Here is a 21976-nt window from a genome sequence, read left to right on the forward strand (position 1 = left end):
TCCACTGAGTAATCCGCTACGCTCCGGCTCCCCTGCTTAAGACTCAGCAACCTCTGCGCCGCATTACCAGCATGGTCAGGATGATCAAAAACAGTCTTAAACTTATCAATAAAATTGTCGTAAGACGTAGCGCTTACCCCACCGCTGGAATACACAGCCTCCGCCCAGGTTAGCGCTCTTCCCCGTAGCAGACCCATAACGAAATGAATCCGGGCAATGTCCGAGGAGAAGGTAAGAGGTTTCTGGTCAAAAACCATGGCGCACTGCATTAGAAACCCCCGACACTTATCCAAATCCCCGGAGTAGGGCTCCGGATCCGTGGCGTACGAGTCTCTCGGTGTCGGCGGAGCGGAAGTCGCCATGGGCTGAAGCGGAGGGGACTGGTGCGCTGAACCTGGTGATTCCGTGGCGGCTGTGGGAGAGATCTGTGAGGTTAGTTGTGACATGAGTAGGGACATCTGGGCTACCTGGTTAGCCACAAAGTGACTCTCCTCAGAGAGGGTCCTCAGTAATTGTTCATGTCTCCCCAGGAGCGCTCCCTGGGAAGCTACTGCCTTCTGGAGCATGGCGGTCTCGGACTCTGAGTCTGCTGGGTCCATCTTATGGCCAGTTCGTACTGTTACGGCGGCGTGGGAAGCGGCCAAGATTACAGGCTAAACCCAAATGCAGAACTCAGAGGCAAGGTGGTGCTGTGTACAGTCTTTATTGCAATTATGGCGAGGTGAGGGGAAGAGTGGCTGCTCTCAGTTGAGGCAAGGCGAAGTCCGTAGTGGAGTGATAATGGATCGAATGGTCGATGGAGCGTGGGAAGGAGGCAGGAGTCCAGGGATGATATTTCAGGCGATGAAGAAATGGACAGGTGATCCTACAGAACGAGACGAAGACAAGATGAGAATAGGAATGACGGCTGGAATCAAAACACGGTAAATAACTAGTACAAAACTTTCTGAGCCAACGTGTCTACCCGGGACGTGGTCTGACGAACTGGCGACGACAGGACTGCAGAGCTGGTTTAAATCACCAGTCGGAGGTGGAAGGCTGATGATTGACTCAGGACAGCTGTGTCAATTAGGGAACGGACGTCCCCACACTCCATCCTAGCGAGAGAGCCACACACATACACACACCACAGACCAAACAGACAAACGAGGACAAACAACCCACACAAGGCAGGGGATACACAGGACACAAAAGGAAGGAGGAGGGAACCCTGAACTAACCCTTAACATTAAGTTTCTCTAAAGTCTTTGCTCTTTGTGAAATACTGGATTATTTGACCTCTTTTGGCCTAAAGATTTTTTTTTATATTAAACCATTTGACAAGTTTGATGGTAAATCGCTCTGGAAAGTAACTAGAGCTGTGAGATAAATGTACAACAATTCCTCCTGAGGTGTAACGGTGCAGAAAGTACAAGTACAAGTACTTCAAAATTGTTCTGTAGAGTCCTTGAGAAAATGTACTTAGTTACCCTGCTGTGTTTAAATATCTTCAAGTGTCCGGGCTTGTTGCCGACAACAGATGTTTAGATTCAGGCAACCTTTTTGAAGATGCATGCTTTGATAACAGATTAGAAAAACATGAATGGTTTCGAGGATGTCACAACAAAAGAGGTGTCTATTAAAAACAGATGAAAATGCACATGACTCGTTTGAACCACCAGGGGGCATTTGATCATTACAGCATGAGGAGCAGAAAAACAACAGATGAGGCGCAGGCCTGCTGGCGCTTCCTCCTCTTCGCCTCCTTTTTGATCATAATAAGCCCTTCCTCTGAAGTGTTGTGTCTGTCCATGAAAGCGTTACATCACGCTGAAACTGAAATGATTATGAATGTACAAAAATGAAACACAGTCACGAATGTATTTTTTTTTTCTGCTGGCAATGTTTCATTAGAGGAAAAAAAGAGAAGGGGGGAGGGAATAAGACAGACAGAGGAGAAAGCATTTGTTGAGGAAGCTGAAAGAAAATGTCCCTGGTCCCTCTGTGCTTATTATAGCCGAGGTGCAGAGTCTTGGAGGCCAGACAACTGTTCGAGTTCAGTGGGATGCCAGGAAGCTCCGAGGCATGACAGAAGCTGAGATGAAAACGTGACCGGATTATTATGCAGTCCGCTCCTCCAAGCCAAAGAGCCATTCAACTTCACAAACAGCTTTTTTTTTGCTTTTTTTCTCCTCTGACCCTGCAGAGATTCATGCACTTTATTTTTTTTTTAAACATTTTCTCTTCTTAATTCTTTGACATGGCTTCAGCCAGGAGGCTTCTTCATGAATCTGGGACGACAGGCATGAGTAAAATATGCAGAAGATGGAATGACTGGCTCAGAGGCAGAGACTGAATAATGTCTCTCTTTTTTTAGGATTTACAAAGGATAATCATTACCACATTCTGCAAATTATTTTTAAAAGCAATGGACAGAGGGGATGGCACAAAATAGCCCCTCTTTATCAAATGTGCATTGTTACTGTGCAGTCAAACTTTTTTCTTTTTAAGTTTCTTTTCATGGTAAATTCATTCTTGATGGATGTATTACACACCAAAAACAGATGCTGACTCAAACAGGGGGACAGATCCACACAGGATAACGAGTAGGCTGAGTGACTGAATCAGCCACTTGAGTTCAGACGACTTCCACTCTACAAACTACAGCACTCAGAGTCAACTGTCTCGACAAAACCGGAGACAAAATGAGCCATTAGGTAACACAGAAATAAGTCATCGATTCTGGTTATAGAAGACAGAACCTTCAATTTAATAGTTATCTCATGATTCGGCTGACACACTCTCAGGTTTTACAACCAGTCAGCGTTAAAATCCATTATGTCGAAATTGGGGCCATTTGTTTCCTCTGTCCATCGAGAAGAGTTTGTGGCTAAATGGAGATGAATTGCTTAAGTGTTATGTCCTGACAGTTTTGGCGGCACACACCTGGGAGAGTACAGCTGAATATTAAAAAGACATTTGTGGAGTCAGGTATATAGTACTGGATGACAAGACTGGGAAATCCAACCCCTACAGTAGCCGGGGCCACATTTACAAGTGCTGCAATTCATCCCGGCTTCTTATAACCGGGCTTGTCAATGCCCACTTTTTTGCTCTGAATAATAAATGCAGTGTTTTAAAGCGAGTCATTGTGCTGGAGTGTGTGAGTGTTGTCTTAAATCACAACAGTGCAGGGCCTTTGTGATTTGGGAGCAGCATTGCAGGTGTATCTCATCAAGTTGCCTACCACCCAGATGTGGAAGATTATCTGAGTTACATAACGAGCAAATCTTCTCACAAATGGCATCTGCTCAGCTACAAGACAAATAATTAGCTCACTTAGAGGAGGTGGTAAACAATTATAAAAGGAGTTTGAGGCTTAAGTACAATGTAAAATGTCAGCACTGTGACAGCCTGAAATGGTTGGAGGCGCAGGAAAAAAAAAAAGAGAATGATTAGGATTGAGAGGCCGGATGGGGATGATAATTGCAAACAACAGAACTTCAGTGTCTATGAAAGACATTTACCACGGAGGATGGGAGAGATGTGAAGTGTGTCGTCCCTCTTTTCATCCCCGTCGACAGTCATGCGAGACGGCCTGAGAGGAAACTCTTTGGTTTCACAGCTGAAAACATTTCGCTGAATTTGTTTGTTCGTTAATTAGCAAAGGCAGGCAAGGAAATAAATGCATGTTTGGTTTTGGTCTTTAACAGGTGAAGAATGAATGGCAAGACACATTTCTGAAAAACAGTTTCCACCCCCCATTTTTTTTTTTTTTGCTCTCTTCCATGTCCTTTTTACTGCTCCGTAGATTTATCAAGTTTCCCCTCAGAGGATTAACAGAAAGTAGAGCACTTTAATCATGTTTCCTAACTTAGGGCTGCCATCAAAGGAAGGCGGTGCTTTGTTCTGTTGAGAAGATATTGCTGATAGCCCCCACACCCACCCCGAAGCCGCAGATCAGAGCCCGCTGACATTATTCCCCCACCTCTTTATCAACTCACTTGTGAAAACACTGAAACTTGTGGTGGTGGAAAACAGTGGAAAATTACAAAACACATCTACTCAAGTACTGTAATTAAGCAGAGTTTTGGGGTACTTGTACTTTCCCTGAGTTCTTCCACTGTATGCAGCTTTATACTTAAAGTATTGTGCTATCTATTCCACAACATTTATCTGATAGGTAGCTTCTCGTTGGTGTGATCTCGTTTGACTATGTAAATGAAATGAAGAGTGAATGTTGGGACGCAAATAAGACACACAAGTTTCACTGTAATATTTATGATTTTACTTTACTATAAGATCCGACTTCTTCCTTAAACAATTTGATTAAACTAATGAGCAGTTAATATGATCACTGGTCCTGACGGCGAAAGATAATTATAAGGAAGCAACCGCGCTAATTTAAAAGTTGACGAGGCAGAAGTGACACTCACATCTCGCTTGTGTTACATGTCGCTGTCAGATGGTGGGAAAGGGAACATTTTGGGTGCAAACGGAGGCTGTGTGAGGAAGAATAAGGGAGTTAGCGACAGAGGGGGCGATGTGAAGGGATTAAACAAAATATCAGATCCCATCAGAGTTGACAGTGTTTCAAACTAGGCACGAGGCTTGGTGTGTTTGGATGTGAATAACTATCAGTCCTTCTTTTTCAATAATACACATCCACTGTCTCCTGTCTCATCAAGCAATAACATGCAGTTTTATGTAAGAACAAACCACAGGGGCGACGTCACTGCTTGCTCTCAGCATGTACTTCACATGCCTCTAGTGTACGTGGCACATCGGACAGAAGAAGACAACATCCTTTCACGCTGAATAATACACTACAGTTAAGTGCTCAGACAGCTGCTGGGATGTTTTGATCAGACAACAGTGATTAAACCAGTGGCAATGTTGTGGAAAGTAAGAGAGAAAAGCCCTGTGTTATCAGTGCCAAGAGACTTTTGTTTTGACATCTATGAAACTAGACAAAGCTTAAATTGCGTAAGGCAAAGGTAGCAAGAGGACAAAGTGGAGCAATTAATCTTCATGTGCTCCAAAACTCTACTGTGCAAAATTGATGCTGCCACTCAGAGGAGACCATAATCACACTTCCATCCAAATCTAGGAGGGAAACAGAGAAGAGATCTCCAAATCTGTCATGCAAAGAGAAGCAAGGGAGGCTTTGACGCTTTGATTGGTGGGTGTGCTGTGGATTGCCTCTGAATTTCTTTTTGAAGTTGAACCTCTCAGACAGAATCTTAAATGTACTTGGCAAACAGTCTGAATCTTCAATGGATCTCCCCACAGAAAAGCTACTTTAACAAGCTTCTTTAGTCTCACTGGAAAAAAAAAAAAAAAAAATACAGTGGATCTGGTGTCAGAGAGCACACAAGGTGTCAGGGATGAGTCTGAGCTGCTTTCATCACGCGACTCTCTGCAGATTACCAATCTGAGAGAGGATGCTGAGCTCACTCTCTGCAGAGCGGCGATGTCAGGGGCGATCCGGCAACCTGAAACTTTTAAAAAATTATCTCTGTCACTGAGAAAATAAGACAGGTCCAGAGCTGGACACAAAGAGGTCAGCGGTCACAGAGACGGTCGCCTTGAGACCTTATACTCTAAGTGGATACTGCTCATCAAAGAGACAGCCTCCTCCTTGTGTGTGTGTGAAAGCAAAAATCTTTTAGCTCTCAGCTCTGTCCAAAAGGCCTCAGTTCAACAGAGAACAATGATTGAACAGAACAGAGTCATTTCCGCTCCCGTGCCCCGCGGCCCCCCGACAGCACTTCCAGCTGGAGATAGCAGACAGATTACATCTCATCCGTATGCAGAATGCAAGAGCCGCTGTCGTTCCCCCGTCGCCGCCAGCCAGTGATTACTTGTACAGGAGAAGGAGGGGTGGCAATCAATATGGAGAGGGAGAGACTGATGGGACATTGGAGTTAACAGGCCTGATCTAAAGAGATCGGCGTTACCGCCTGGCCAATTCCAAACAGAGACAGGTGTTATAAGGCTGAAGAGCCCAGGGGCAATGCACAGGCTCTTCTGTGATGGAGTTTCTGCGAGAGCCAGGGCAGGAAGAGAGCAATCTCTGTGCAACACAGCAAATGAAGTCATGATACTCCTTGTGAGAGCTGAGCATCAAAACAGTTGAGAGGAGTTGGCAAACAAGTAAACAGATGAGTGAGAGGTTTCCTATGAAAACATACTCGCCAATGTGTCAATGCATACGCAGCACAACGAAACGTGCAGAAAACACAAGCACCACCAATACAGATAACACAACCACATACAAAATCATGCAACAAAACCCAAAAACACATACAAGAAAACAAGAAACAGCACAGTAAAAGGTGCAAGATGCAGAGAAGAGAATGCAACTGAGTAACAAAACAACAGAAGTTTCCAGAGGACACTAAAAACTGACGAACACGTCAGTCAGGTGTTTGAGGCTCATGGAGAGAAGTGGACTGCTCTTAAGTGGAGCCGGAAAATGAGCTTATTTTAGTTCTGACATTCTCAACGGTGACAGAGATCCATCTTTCGCTTCATGCACAAGTATTTTAGGTGCTTTTTAACTGAAGAGCAGAGAGAAAATTATTAAGGACAAGGTTACATAAAGAGCATTTAATAATTTACTGATGAATTATTTGCCTTTGCCTTGTGCTCTGCTGTCTGTTTGAATTAGCAGCACTCTCTGCCACTTCATGATGATGCTTGATTACCAAATAATTCATTCACTGACTTTTCCGGCAGCATGCAGCATGGGCAGATTCACTGCCAAGATAGTCTTTTCTTCATTAGCATTTTTGGGTTCCCCATAGATTAATAAGTATTCAGCCTTCAGGCCAACTGTCGCTCCCTTCCCCTCCATTACAAACAAATGTCCTTGCAAACTGCAGCTACAAAAGTTTCAATTCAGAGGTCTCACCTGTTTCAAGAATCAGCCTTGGTATGTGATTTTAAAAAGATGCACTATCTGCACTAGTTGCATGTGAAATTCAGTCTGTTGAAATGTTGAATGTAGTGCAATGAGGCTCAAACCTCCTGACTAAAATCCGACTGAATACGTGTATATTCTGTAAGAAATGTTTATTTAAAAAAGCCTTATTCGACAGATTACAGTGAATGAGCCTGATGTTTATTGTCTATTAGAGGCCACTTGTGAAAGTGAAACAGAACAAGATGAAAACAAGTGTATCTGTAGCAGCAGCAGGGGCAGCATGGCCCAGAATGCCTCTGGCTACACAACAGGGTTAATGGCTTCATTAGTGAAGAGCAGTAATTAGGATTAACGAGGATTCGCCACAACAAGCCGACATCCTTGCACTTAAACCTCCATCTGTGTCAGGTTTCAGCATGTTTCACTATATTCAGTCCGTGAAGTGGACTTCACATGGTGCCTTAATTAGGACCGGTACATAAAAGATAAGTGGGATCAAGTGGGTTTTACAGTAGATATTTTAGATAATTACAATAAATTAAACTTGCTGCGTGAAGTATGTTAGAGGAGGAAGCGCAGCAGGTGAAGTTATGTTATGTTGAACTGAATATACTGTAGTAAACTGGTCACTTAGTTCAACGACTCAGAGAAGTAGTTCAGCATTTTGAGAAACGTTCACGTTGATGAGAAGATTGATACCTGATATCGTCATACACAAATTATGAAGCTACAGCCAGCAGCCCATTAGCTTAGCTTAGCATAAAGACTGGAAACGTGGAAACAGCTGGCCTGGCTCTGTCCAACGGTTAAAAAAAATCCACCTACCAGCACCTCTGTAGCCCAGAAATTAGCACGTTATGTCTTACTTGTTAAATTCGTACAAAGCTGGAATGTACTGTATAAGCAACAAGTTGTGGTTTTACAGTGATACAATATTTCCTGGACATACGCTATGAATTCACGGAGAGGAGATGTAACGTGTTAATTAGTTTAGCTTTAGGCGTGCTGGCCTAAAGCTAAACTGAGCTGGCTGGCTGCTGGCTATAACTTCATAATTAGCACACCGTTCTTTCCAAACTATTGTTTTAAATATTACAATACAAACATTAAATAACTTTTCAAGATCAAATAAAAACATTAGGACCAACCATATTGCCTTAACAATACAACTCTATCAGCACATTAATTAAAAATACAGTGTCTTATGACCTCTTTCATATTATCATTGGATACATTGCTTTTATAGAAATGATTATAGCTGCCTCAAGTGAAGTCTCACACCTGGTCAAAATGGCACTAAATTAGTCTTAGTAGAGATCTTTTAATCTCTGTAGTTTATACACTTTCCTTTGGACAAACTCAGAGTCGGTTCATTTATATCTGCTGTAGATACTGTAATTCTTGCCAAGGCTTTTCCGCCAGCTGCTATAATATCATCATTAAGTGGAAAACGGTGGCCTCCTCAGGGAGCATCCACGAATCCATCAAATCCTTTCATCATACGGTGTGGTAGCTGTGAAGATGCTGTGTTTACTCCAAGGTTTTTTTTTCTCCCGTGCCATGTGCTCCATGAGAGCCCTGGAAGAGAAACAGCATCTGTTACTACAAACGAATGGCCTGTAAACCTATGAATCACCAAGAGTGACCACTGACAAGTTAATTTATCCAAGCCCCAAGCAACCAACTCATGCTGGTCTCAGTCTTTTTAATTTGAAAAACTGTCTGATAGGCCAGGGCTAGTGTAGTCTTTTTAAATGCCGCACACTGCGCTGATATATGAAGTTGGTGGAATATTGCTGGTTCAGCTTAAAGTCCCCAGAGAATATGTTCGAAAGCCTTGATACGCTCTTAATCTGCTGTAGTATAAATGTGCTGAAACTGAACAAAGGGTATGGATCGAGCGTAAATTAAATAAAATGCTTACTGTTTCAGAAAAAAACTTTCTTTTTTTTTTAGCGAGATAGACAGTGATTTCTTTTGGCAGCCGAATTCTAGCAGAAACTAGTTTTCTGAGTTCTCTGTACAACATCTGGACATTTACACCGCTCTTTGTTAATGAAAAAAGATCGGTTGTGCCAGCTCAAAATGAGCTCGAATCTGTTGTCCAATACTCCCAGATCGATGTGTTTCATTTTGTCAAATTGATGTTTTCTGGCAGTAACAGCAGTTCATGTCCTCAACACTGAATGGAGATGGTTGGTATTCCACTCTATCAATGTTCAAAGTAACCTTCTGCCTCTCTCCCCCCTGGTTTTCTAATTCTAGTTTCTCTTTGTCTGCATGACCTTTCTCGTATTTCAGACTAGCCCACAGAAATATTACCCCGCAAAAGATAAAACCACAAGTCTTTTCTGGCCATGTTCCCATTCCCCATTATAATTAAACTTTATCATTTCGGTCAGAAAGACTATACATCATCACGGCAACCTAAAGTCCACTGGCTGACCGATCGAGGGTGCACCCTGCCTCTCGCCTAATTATCAGCCGGGATCAGCTCCAGTCCCCCCGCGACCCTCTGAAAGGATAAATATGTAGAGCTAATGGAAAACAGAATGTTGTTTATTTCATCTACTCTATGTTTAAATACAGAGCAGCTAAATAAATGATTATTACTGCCACGGAATGAAAGAAAGAGGATTTGAGCACTGACATGTTTTGCCCTCACCCCCCAGATTAAAAAAACAACAAAAGAAAACCAGAATAAATACGAATTCAGTCAGGTGCTATAGGCTGATATGTGGGAGATCAGAGGTCTGAATGTCCGTCAGAATCCACCCGACTGCATGATGCCCGAGTCGCATGACCAGATGTGTTAGGGGTGTTTCCTCCAGACAGATAGGCCAAAGCATGCATCGCTGAATCTAAAAACACACGTTAATAACTGTTGGAAAATTAAAGTCCAGTGCTGCCTGATGTGGAGGGAAAAGGGAAAGAGAAAGCTGTGTTCTGCTTTCTGTTATGATGCAGAATAAAATGAAGGTGGGAGCTGCTGCAGGCTGTCGTAAAATGAGGAGCTCTCTGGAGAAATAGTTTTCAGTCACTAACAAACCGAGGATTTACATCTATTCTGTCTCAAAACTGCCTGTTACAGAGACAGGATCATTTGTTCTGCATATTGCCAAACATGCACTTATTTTCATGTGGCTACCACAAGAATCATGTTTTTGATCTTTTAAGTATTTCATCTTTTCTAGTTTCTGTGTTAGCATTAGCTGACACAGAAATTTTAACTCATCGGTGCCAGTAACACAGCTGTTTTGAAGTTTTGTGTTCTGATATTTTCTTGGCAATAGTTTTGATATATCTAGGGTACATTTGTGAAAAAGGATTAGAGGGGGGACAGGGTGTTTACAGGAATATTTTAATATACTTTTTAAATTTTAATTCACCAAGTAGCTGGCGCGATATTTTCTCTTTTCCTCCTGCGGACACATGGGGAATGTTATCACACAAATGCTAATTTAATATGTGCTGACAGTGAGAGTCCGTTTCTAATTTTATTTGTGTCTGTGCTATAGACTGTTCTCAGACTGTTCTCTCACACCCAGGATGTTTCTGAATAATATTCAGTGACACAGCAAACACAACAAACATGTCTGTGAAGTAGCTTCTTGCTGCTCCCACTGGATGCTGAACATCTTTGTAGTAGCTGTAGTTATGTGGCATCTCAATGGTTCAGCTACCTCAGATTGAAACACGAGTTATGGGCTTATGTACAAAGACCTTTCTGTGTGTTTGCTGGTGTCAAAGCGTGTGTGTGTGTGTGTGTGTGTGTGTGGGAGGGGAAAATTGCAAACCATTCCTCTTTGCCCACCCTCTACATTAATGTCTCACTTGGGCTCCCTCACTCAGATTGCTCATTTTCCAGCTGCTGCTTTTTAATAGGAAGTCTGTCCTGTGAAACTGGACAATTGGTGGGAGCCCACAGAGGGTCATTTAACAACAGGATCGGTGCTCCATTTGGGTTTCTATGTCATGAAAATGAAAGAGTGAGACATTCATAAAGTGTCTTTTTTTACTCTCCTTGTGTGTTTGCTCATCCGTCCAGTGATATTAAAATATTTATATCATACAAAGCACATATCAGATGCCTTGAATTACTGGTTTTATTCAGGTGTTCTGCACCAAATGATACCCAGCCTGCACGGGCTTACCAGACACTAGACGGTAACAACCACAAAGATGATCACGTAAAATACTGAGTCATAAAATACACTTCCACAGATAAAAAACATGAAAAAAAAAAAAAAATTCAAACGATTTGCTTTACAGAAGCAGAAGTGTCCACTTATGAAGGGCGCAGAATACCCAGTCTCAGCTATACATTTTGTACACATGTGGCCAAAATGAAAAGCTCATTAAAAAAACAATTCAGCACATCAACTTCAAACAACCAAACCAATCAGGAATCTTTGGCTGTATGAACAGCAATGATGACAAGTTTTGGAAGGATTGCCGTGAAATTCATGCTCCCCTCAGGAGTTCTTAATAAATGGGCACACAAATGGGTTTGTACTCTATGCTGCTGACTTGTTTTGCCAATTTCGAACTATAACAAACTCTGTATGTCCTTCGATGCAAATATAAAAATGTTTTTTCATGCTTTAGCTGCTACAAGCAGATATTACGAGAGTGGATATTCTAGGAAGCCAACACACAGTGAAGGAGTCGCTGATGTGAACAGTATTAACGTTTTGTGACTTGCCAGATATGTTGCTTAACAACATTTCCTGATTATTTTGATAGGAAATGTAATTGGGTGGAATTGCTTCCCTTCAAATTGTATTTGCTATTGCAAATTAGTATGAAAATGATCTCTGTAGCTCTCTGTAAGTTACCTTTAATTATTTATTTCATATATCCTTTCCACTGTTTGTTTAGTTTTTCCTTTAGATAAATAAATCTTTAATGATTTTTTTCTCTGTATCAGTACAATTAAATGCTATTTTCAAAGTGCCGGTTGCCATAGTGCTGGTGTTGCATCAGGAATAAGTAACAGACCAGACAATTTTGTGTCTTAATGACATGTCACACTGTTTAGAGGAATAATGATTATGAAAATTAGTTTAATTAGCCATCTCATTCCCTTTATGAGTCATATAAATAAATAAATAAATAAATAAATGAACAAATAAATAAATAAACTATTATCAACCAGCACGAAGCACAGAGAAATAGATTGGGTCTACGGGATTCGTTACAGAGACAAACTGCTGGTATTCAGTCGCTCCAGCTTGCCTTCATCCTGCAGCTGATATAACTTCTTCACTTCGTGCTTGCACTTTATTGACCTAACAAAACCAAAGCACCACAAGGAGGATGATGTGTTCTGAACAGTAAATCAGTGCTGGCATTAATATTTCAGCATCAGTGCTCCCTTAAAATAAGGGGAGTTTTGGGGTCCATCAATGGAAGCACCTTTTATTTTTAATCCACAATTAACTTGAGTCAGACTTTGCTGAGGAGCTTTGCTGTGTAGCCTAATTACCAGCTGCTAAATTGAAATGTAAATTTGCTCTTTCTTTTCCTGCTGAAGCAGAGCACTTCAACAGTTTGCAGTGCAAGCACAAGGCTAAGGGGAGCGCTCTCTCAAATGAACTTCAAGGGTATAATGTCACATTCAGAGCACATACGCATGGGCTCAGGATACAAAGCATCATTCCGATATAACAAGATGCCTGTATCCATCGCCTATAGGACAGGGAGATGTACAAAGAGCTGCACGAGGTTTCTTTGCGTGCAATGCCCAGTGAAAGAAGCGAGGCAGACTGTGTGAGATATGAACTATTTTCTGTTGTAGTTTGGTTGAAAAAAGCTGATGCAACTACATTTGAATATTTAATGCAATTAAAGGTCTGCTCTGTGCTTCTGGCCGTGTTCTTGCTCACAGTTATTAGCTGGGGATGTGGTGTGAGATAGCAGCAGAATATTCCAGTCACTCGTTCTGTTCCGCTCTGTTCGTCAAAACAACCATGAGATTCATAAATTCGTAATTCTGCTTTGGGAATCTTCTTTTTGATATTTCTGTATGCACGCTCTGAGGAGATATTCCCACTACTGATTCCACTTTTCCCAACCTATTTCCATTTTATGTACCATTGTGGCTGTTTAAAGTCCCTTTCCAAATCTGCTCTTATTTCGTCTCTCTTCCTGTCCCTCTTACCGTTGCTGTTATTTTGCAAATGAGTGCTATTATTGTTTCCTTCAAACCATCAGTAAGATTTAGACCCCATTCAGTCAAAATATAAAGAAAAGCAAGGAAGGCTTATCCCCAAATGCCTCCCTGCTCTTTCATTATTAGCTCTTCTATCAGGAGAGCCTCTCTGCAGAGATCTGTGATTCATGCACCTCTGTAGTTGTGTAAATATTTGGTGGTTGAAATTTTAATATAGAAGTCAAATCAGCTGAGTTTTCCTCTGGGAGCTGTACTGAGTTAACTCACAGAGGCTGTCTTTCATCCCCAAGTGTTATTGTTGCTGTATGCCAATGATGGAAATCCCCCTCTCCCCCCGAAACAAAAGGAATAATGACAGAGTTCGGTCTTTTTAATAGTCATGAGCCACACAGTCATGATAATGGGAAAATCTACAGAATATTACACTTTCAACCCCATGTGGTTAATTGTATTTTGCGTTAGAAATGTCAGATGTTAACAAAATGATGTAACAAATGTGTTCACTAAATGCAAAAGAGAGGAACAAGAGTACTCATCAAAGTAAATGCATGTTCCGTGTTTCATTACACACAGTGTTCCTCTTAAAAATCACGAGTTAGATTTCTAAACCATAAAACGCACCACTGCTCATTTAAATACACTCATGAGTTTTGCTGCTAAGGCCTTACATGGTCTGGTGTAACCAACAGCTTTAGCTTTGGTGGCTAATGTTAGATAATGTTTGCAAAGTTGCGACAGAAATTATTGGTAAGCTTATGTTACTGAAATTATTCGCTGACTTTATTACCCTTCTCTGCTTGTTCTGCTGTTAAGGCATATTCACATTAGAGCAGAAAACCATTAGGCCTACTAAACAGTGCCACCTTAGCTACAACGCTAAATGCTTTATGAAGCATAAAATACACACTCTACACTGAATATGATGCACTATATAGTATTTAGGGAGTGATTCTGGACACAGCTAACAATTATCATCACATTCTGATTCAAATATTAAGTCCCGATTGATGGTCAGAAGTACTTCACATCACCTTTTTCCAACTGAGCCCTGTCTGACCAGTGAAAATGGCACAGACAAAAATAGTGCAGACAGAAATCTCTCAGAGGAAATAACTGAAAGTGTCCTAACATTGGCAGAACATTTACTGTAGGATCCAGTTGCTAAGAAGTCAAAGGAGAAATAGGATTTCAGGGCCATAAAGTACTGCAGGGGATGGATATAATAGATTAACGTGGTGAAGTGTACAAGACTTTATTATAATATATGAAGTCAAGAAAAATTCTGTCAGGTAGTTTTCAAAGTCTTATTGCTCTCAGAGGATGAGAAACACTGCGATCTTACCTGGACTGAAGCCGTTTGTCTGAGCTCTCTGAGGTTTAAGATGCATTTTGCGGAGGCATATTTTCAACAAACAGCACACTTTGGGGTTTCAGAGGCAGGAAGGGTCCATAAAGCCTGACTGCGTATGAAACAATTAGAACTTTGCTTACTTATTATTTTCAGGCCTAGACAGCCCTTTGAGGACCCCATTGTGAGGAGAGATGGAGAGGAGAATGGCAATATCTGACATTTGCACAGCCACTGTCTGTCCTCTCAGGCAATTACTGTACCTCAGCTCTGAAATATGAACCACATAAACACCCAGAGGAAACTGACTGACACTGTGTAACTGCTAATGACAGATAATTTAATTCTGAAATCAATAACAATGATACAGCATGTTTTGCAAATATGAAGACCTTGCACGCATCCATGTTTTTCAAGTTTTATGTATGAGAATCTCAGAAATGTAGAGCAGAACTTCAGTGAAGTATAAAGTAGAATAAAATGTAAATACTCAAGTAAAGTACAAATACTTTAAATCGTACTAAAGTACAGTACTTAAGTAAATGTACTCAGTTAAAGTCCACCTGTGAATTTTGATGGACTTGGATTAAAGCTCTCACTGTTCCTCGCTGTGTGTGTGTGTGTGTGTTCTCAAAGTTTTCTCAAAGTCAGATTTTTGAATGAAAACCGTCATGATCTAAATCGCCTCCAAATTTTCTCACTCACCATTTTCCCTGAGGACTCTTCAGCTGCTGCCCGACTTTCATCCCATCAGCCAGTTTTCATTTCCTTCACAGCGGGTCTGGATGCGAGGCAGTCCTCTACAACAGCATTCATAAATAGCCCAAACCTAATGGCTTCAGTGAGACTTTGCCAGTGTACGGCCTCAGTGTGTGCACATAAACACTCCTAATTTTTGTTATGGAGTCACATGAGTGTCATCCACGCATCTCACGCAGAACACTGAGGCGGTGTGAACTGACTAATGTGAGGCTATTTATGGACGTCAGTGAGAGCTTCATGATTAACTGTGTCAAGTGTGGGAGGCAATGCTCTCACACACTGGGAAATTTACACCATACCCTTCCTCTCCACTGATTCGGTCCATCTGATTTATCTAATGGCTTTGGTATCTCATCTGCAGCATGCCTCCCTGGTGCCCTTCACTGTGTTAATATAAAACAGAGGAAGAGGGAGGGGGGGGGGGGGAAACATATGGTTCATATTCAAGGAGTGAAAACACATGAATTACAATGTGGCGTGAGAAGACATGCAAAAATGTGACTAGGAGGAAACGAAGCATCTTCAGCCAAGCTAGCAGCTCTGTAAGGGATATATTTTGACAGTGGTGCTATGAGCTAAATGCTAACATGAGCACGCGGACATGTTTGTGGGAAAGTTCATTTTACAGGCATTTGTGCGTAAACAATATCGTGAAAATTTAAAGTTTCACTTCTTGATTAAAGGATTTAATTAATTAAAGGATCACCACAGTTCATGCTGAGGTGAACATGAGTATAATTCATTCAACAGTTGACATTTCACTCAAAACTACTAACGTGAACCTCATGCAAAAGTAAAATCGGGGGATCATTAGGATTCATCCTACTGACGAAAGGTCTGAACAAAATGTTGTGCCAGTTCTTCTGGTAACTTGAGGGATATTTCTCTGGATAAGTGAGAAATCTGACCTGGTGACACCACTGGATGAAAAGTCAGGGGACTCCTGAAGTCATTAGGATTCAGTCACTGAGGGACATCAATAACTGTACCAAATGTCACGGCAGTCCATTCAATAGCTATGGTCATGCCACTCAAAACCATAAATGTTAATGTCATGGTGGTGATAGAGGAAAAGTCATTAGAACTCATTCTCTGGAGACCATGAATGTCTGCAGAAAAATAAATGGCAGTCTATCCAGTAGCTGTTTACATATTTAACTCTGGACCAAAGTGATGGACTGACTGACCGACCGACACCGCCATCCACAGAGCCACATATCCAGCCTGGCCACAAGATGAAGGAATGAGGTTGCTCTGTAGTCGCTGACTTGCTTCAAGCGCTCAGATGCATTTCTGCACATTTCTACTCTCCACATCTGGCTCCAGAGCGGCAGAGGAGAGAGACGAGTGTTGCTGGGGATCATTTGCCACCCTGAGACTCGGCTTAGCTGAGGGGCTTGGCAAGCCCTGCCTCTGTCAACCACATTGTTTAAAGCTTCAGGAGATTAGCTGAGCCACAGCTGCTGCCAGACGCTGATATGACTGCTGCAGAGTGTACAGCAGGCCCGCTCAATGGAAGCTGGGTCTGGGTCTGGCTCTGTGGGGGCAGTGGCAGGCAGGGGTGCTTATTCCAGCTGAGCAGCGGGAGCATGAGGAGGCAACTGAAAAAGGAGTGCAGTCCCGTCAGAACAGCATGGAGGATGGGGGATGGGGGGGGGGCACAGGCTAGGGCCCTCCGGTGATGCCCCCCACCCAAAGGCAATCTCATTTTAAAAGGTTCTCATTACCCCCAAGCCACAGCAATCAGGTATGCCGTAAATCCTTCGGATCCAATTTATTCTGGAGTGGGCTGACACAGAGCCCCCATACAAACTAATAGCTTTCCAGGACTTCCAACCTCAGATTCTCACACACACACACACAGGGCTAATCCACTGATTACAATAGCTGACACGGCAGGAGTATTGCTAATCAAATGAATTAATACTAACTGGATATTATGTTCATTATCTGGAAAGTAAATTAATTTCCCACATCTTCACGAAAGCTCCATAAAACATCTTCTGGGCTGTTTTAAAAGGTTTACATTTTAACTTTTGACATCTATTCAAGTGATTTGCTGTAAAATTAAAATAAAATTACCCCTGAGTCTTTTGTATAGTATGTGTCCCCTTTTTTTCAGCGATCAGTATTATGGCTTTAAGTCTATTCCAGTCTAATACATTGCCACTTTCTGTGCGTCTCTTTCTATTCCCTCAACTGGCATTAGTGTTGAAACTAATTCCTTCTCTTTACATATTTTAAAGCCAATCAGTTTCAAGGAAGGACTGCCTTCATTGCCATTTCCTTGTGGGAAAGGCCAAACACCCAGCTCAGATTAGAAACTAATCTCACCAGCTATAACAGAAGACCCTAAAATTTCACAGCATATGCTCAGAGAGCTCAGCATATGGTGTGTGGAGGCTCGGAGCCATGTCGCCTGCCTAATGAGTAGGCTTTAGTTCCTAGGTTAGTAGGGGACAAAACAAAATACTGATGACAGATGTACAGGAATTCTAAAATTAAATCCAAGGTAAACAAACAAAACAAAAACCCAGCAGAATTCATAGAGAGTATATAATTTCTCATTCTTGTTTATGTGGATTTGACACTTTTCCTGAGGGTATGAATTTGTGGTTTGTGGCTTGAACATGAAAAGCTCTTCCAACCAAGCGACAAGGGAGCCCAGACTGTCAGTGTGATACAAAAAAAAAAAAGAAAGAAAGAAAGATCCCACAGCTGCTTCACTGACAGTGAATGAAAACCTGGTGGAGATAAAAATGTTTTTCTTTCTTTGTGAGTTCACAGCCTGTAGCTACAGTAAAAATAAATAAATAAAATAAAGCAAAAGTTCATCTTGATGTAAAACACAGTCACAGTCTGGGTGAGTCCCCCAAAATCTCTCTTGCCATTAATTATTAGTGTAAAAGCTCAAAAGTTTGGTCTCTTGATGATTTCACAGATGGAGTCTTTGGCTCCATGGTTTCCAACATTTTTAGCTTCATATATATTTTAAGAAAATAAGAACATATTATAATGTTAGGCTTAGACTACAGGCAAAATGTGCACATGCTAGTACAAGCATTTTAGAGTCTTGAGTATAGCTCACACTGGCACACCTCACCTACTAGTGGGCTAATTTGCTGCTCAGGTCATTATACAGTGGATGTAGAATACCAGACTATTCCCTCCATTTTTCAGCAAATACTTTACATGAATGAGTAATGAAGACTTGAGGTGGCTCGCTGTGTGCACTGCAGCATTCACTTTCTGCTATTAAATGCCTTGTTAGTGGTACATCCCGCTACTATCTCTATCCCTAGCAAGACTGGAGGTAATTGTTTTTCGGTATGCATCTCTGAAATACTCCTGGAAAGCAATGAACTGCCTGAAAAAAGCACAGCAGCACACCAGTAGAGACAACAGCGTCCCAGCCTATCGCTCACTGTCAGATTTGCTGTTCTGAACAATTAGCGGGGTTGTTATCACAATTTTTTTTCTTCTTCTTGCTGTCTACATTGAGACGAAATTTTAAGGCGAGGGTTTTCACTCACTGTGTTGCGTGTGGCTGCCTTCCATTCTAGTTATCCCTGGAAGGAGCATACGCTAAGACCTGGGCATCAGTTTTGATTTTTCACCCAACAGAGTAGCTACTGAATAACCCACATACCCCCACATACCTTCTTCCTTTTTTTTTTTTTTTTTTTTTTTTTTAACAAATGTGTACTCTAAGTTTTCAGTTTTTCCTCATTTCCAAAAAAAACTTTCTGCAAAGAAACTCTGGGGTCTTTTTTTTGTATCTCCCCCTGCCAGAATGTACCCATTTTACCACATTTTCTATGTGTCCAGAGTCAGATGAGATTAAAATTCCAGCAGCACCTCCTTTCAAAAGTAGGACCTTTTCCCAACAGCTAACGAAAGGGTGGTCTGAATAATTTTGTAGCTGTAGTTTTTAGCCAAGCTAGCAGCATGGCTCCAGTGGTATGTTGACCAATAGGTTAAACAGATTTTTGTCCAACAACCAAATTGCTGCAAAATTAATGACAGTCCCGTTGGTCTCAGCTTTACTTTGTGGTTAGTTCTAACTAGCAAATCTTAAATTTAAAATGAAGTTGCAATGGGTCACGTGCCTTGGCCTGATGAGTCCCTGGAAGGTAAAAGGACACTGCAGAGCAAAGCCTGGTTCATGACTACATGGAGATGATCCTTGGCCATGCTACATTTCCTCACAACCCTGACTGACAGAAGCAGAATCGAGAGAGAAAGAAACATGGAAGAGAAAGAGAAAATTCAAAACATGACCGGTAGCAATGTTTTTATCATTGACTTCCCACACTTTGCATGATTATTGAAATCACTGATTGACTCAATGCTGATGTGCGAGAATACAGCATAGTAGATCTATTCCTGTGATCAAAATGTCATTATGTGCACACACACGTGAAACAAATGTAAATGCATATGAGGTGCTTTCATTTTCAGCTGCACTTTCAGCTGCTGCAGCCTGTGAACAATCCAGACACTCAAAAACTCAGAATGAGGTCAAAACAATGTTATGTAAGCGACCTGGCTATTTCTTTTGATTTGGTTAGCCATGATAAATCACCATACAGTCCCCTCCATCAGTCTGTTTACCATAGGGACAGCACTGATACAGCAGGGCAGAGCTACAATATATAACAGTGAGCATATACAGTAGGTTAGCACTCGTACATCAAAGGCCAGAACCAGTCTGCCTGAGAGGAAGCATCGCCTGAGGACAAACTCTATGTCTGGGGAGTGTGAGCTTGGAATTAAGCACAAATGTGATTTAAATAAGAGGACTGATAAGAGAGAGAGCATGTGCCATTGGCTGGTCCTGGGAAGGAAACCGGAGAAACTGGTCAGCTCCACTACAGAGCAGATGCCGCGGCCCACAGTCCATAAGCACAGCCAGAGGAAAAAGCCTCTGTCATGTTTTTACTGAGTCACTTATTTTTGCTCTACCCTGTGATTATTGATGGATTTTTTTGGTGTGTGTGTATGTGTGCACGTGCGTGTACGTGTGTGCACGAGGGGGATGGGGGTGGTTGTATAAAGCACTCTGTGCTACAGTGCATTTGTATGACAAGTGCTATGGAAATAAAGTCTGATTGATTGATTAAATGAGACAAGCAAATGAATGTCTGCAAAAATGAATAAGCTGCATCATCGGAAGCCAAACACCTCGGATCACATCGAACTCATTTGTCTTACGTCTCCAAAGCTGATAAAGCTGACAAGTCTATAGTCTCCATTCATGAGGGTGAGGAAACCGAGATATAAATTTTACCCCTGGCTTTGAAGTGTGAGGAACAGCTCCGAATTGTCAAGAAGACACATTCATTCCCCTCATTTATCATTTTTTCAAAGTAAACCTCGAGCCTGGTATTTCGAGCTGTTATGTTGATGCAGCCAACTTTACTTGTGAGGAGGATGAAACTTCTCGACAGAGGTCACTGTGAGGTTCTGAGGCTTCACTCAGACAGCCTTCTCACAAAATGACAGCTCCATTACACAGAGTACATCTCAGGAACTCCACCTCAGCAGGGATTACAGCTTTTTCATTCTTTGATCGTGTTTTTACCATAATAATGCGGTTTAAAGTCAGTTAGAAAACTCCTACTGGTAAAGGAACAGTAGTGTGCGCATATACATATATATGTGTATATATATATATACACACAAACATAATATACACACAGTGCTGAGGCTAGGAGGTTTGATAGTCTGGTGAGTGATTAGCCATGGGGGGACCTATCCAAGATCCCCCCCTTTGTGTAATTCAGAACACAACACTCAGCAGGTGTTTTGATAACATGACGGAAAAGTACAAGGGTCATCTCAAATGTTGAACATTGTAAAAGGACAAATGAATTATACTGCAGAACATAACCAACATTAGAGTTGTTTAAAAAAAATGGGGGAAAGGCAGCTGGTGTCAAAGTTCGTAGGCTATTTAAGGCAGATATGCTCAGAGACTTGAATTTGTGTATTCAGACAGAAAGTGAAGCGAATTCTCGCCTGGTGTCATAAATGTGGCCGTTGGACCATTGATGTTAGCTTTAAGCTCGGTAGCAGGCACTGACTGTGTGTATGGGAGTGTGCTTTTGTGTGTGTGTGTGTGTGTGTTTCTGTGGCAGTGACATTTTCCTCAGTTTGTATGTTTCCTCATTTTTGTATGTATATGGATCCATTAAGTCCTTGGAAATACACAGAGCTGAAACATTTCGGAGTTCAAAACTGACTTTGTATGAAACCACAAATATGTCAAAAAACTGGTTTTATCCTCCTTTAAGGATAATCGAAAAACATGCAAAACTAATAACATACTGCGGTATCGTCATTTATATTTCCTGAATTCGAATTTCAGTTCAATTTGAAGTCAGATTTCTTATCAAGCCAACAGCTGGAGCCAACCGCACATGTTCAGCCTCTACCTGTGAAAGGTAATGACGACTCTTGATGAAAGAAATTGAGCACAGCATGAGCAGGAGGCTGGAGGGTGTTCAGAGAACATCTTTCTGAGTGATCTGTGGTGATGCCTGTCTGTTTCCTAAAGCACAGAGGATGATGAGTTTTACAATTAATTAGCATTAAGTGTGTGTGTGTTGTGGGGTGGAGGTGGGGAGTCTTTTGGGGGACCACATCAGTATTCCCCTCCGGCTCTTGTCAGTGTTTTCAGAGTTGGCGTGTCATGCAGTTGTGGGGAGATAACTTGCAAAGTGGATACAAGGACATTCACCTCAACTCAAAAAAAATGAGGAAAACTTGGCTGTGAATAAAT

The sequence above is a fragment of the Toxotes jaculatrix genome, chromosome 2 (assembly GCF_017976425.1).
Source record: "Toxotes jaculatrix isolate fToxJac2 chromosome 2, fToxJac2.pri, whole genome shotgun sequence".
In the NCBI taxonomy this organism is placed as follows: domain Eukaryota; kingdom Metazoa; phylum Chordata; class Actinopteri; family Toxotidae; genus Toxotes; species Toxotes jaculatrix.